We start from the raw sequence: 1,103 nt of genomic DNA on the forward strand, positions 1-1,103 counted from the left end.
TGGGTTCTTTCTTCTCAGGAGAAAGAGAACAATGACTTAAGCATTCATTTCATTGTTCTTTATTTTATTGCAATTAATTAAAAAATAATTCTAGTTCAAAAAGACATGAAGTATAAACTCACAAAATAGATGACGAATTTCCTGATATGAAGTTTTGCCTTAAATATAAAAGCTGGGAACAAGTCAGTCCTCAACAAAGGAAGCAAAGCTTTCTGTGTACATGTATGAACTCTGCTCCTGTATTTCTGGTCTTTTGACATTTGCTACTGGGGGCCTGTATACATTAGAAGTCATCTTCAATTATCTAATTTCTGACATAATTTCTTACATCTCAATGATGACAGCAACAGGAAGCCAGCAACTGTGCATCTTCTTGCATCACATCAAATCATTTAAATGTGAATGACAAATGTCAGTGTTGGTGCTGAAGATGCTTAGGCCTTCATCATACCTTCCTTGCATGAAAGCCCCACAGGCTGGTATGGTGCCAATGAGGGCAGAAGCTGAAGCAGCCAGGAAACTGGCCTCATTACCGGACAGCCGTCCCCCACAACAGATGCAGTCCCACCCAAACAAGAGAGTTTGTGGACAAAAGAGAGTTAAAGCCCTCAGCCGTTCCCAACCCCCTACCCTTCCCCAGCATAGCTGGAGCCTCAAAGCGCCAGGTGGCACAGAGGACAGTGATGCCATCAGCCTCTGGGAAAGGGCATCTTCAATCTGCTCAATCAGGAGTGTGAGGACTTCTTGTTTCCTTTTGCCAGGCCTCATTTTGGTGGGGCAAAGGTGCAGACAGAGCATGTGCTCTGTGAGGCTTAGCCCAGCCGGAATGAATGATGTCTCTGACTGGGAGACCCCCGAGGTGGCCAGGTCTTCTTCTCGGCTCTCTTCTTTGGGTCAGCCCCGCAGGTCCATCCATGCCTCAATTTCCTTCAACTCTAAATGAGCTTAATAATAAAGAACATTAATTTTTGCAGAGTGAGCCAATGTGAGCCCAATGCTTATTCTTGGTGACTGGCACATGGAAGGACCTGTGTTAGTAGTGGTGACGATGGCCTCACCAATAATATTTTCATCCCTCCTCCTGGGATTTCTAGCCTTCACCT

This window comes from Microtus ochrogaster, chromosome 16, assembly GCF_000317375.1.
Source record: "Microtus ochrogaster isolate Prairie Vole_2 chromosome 16, MicOch1.0, whole genome shotgun sequence".
NCBI lineage: Eukaryota > Metazoa > Chordata > Mammalia > Rodentia > Cricetidae > Microtus > Microtus ochrogaster.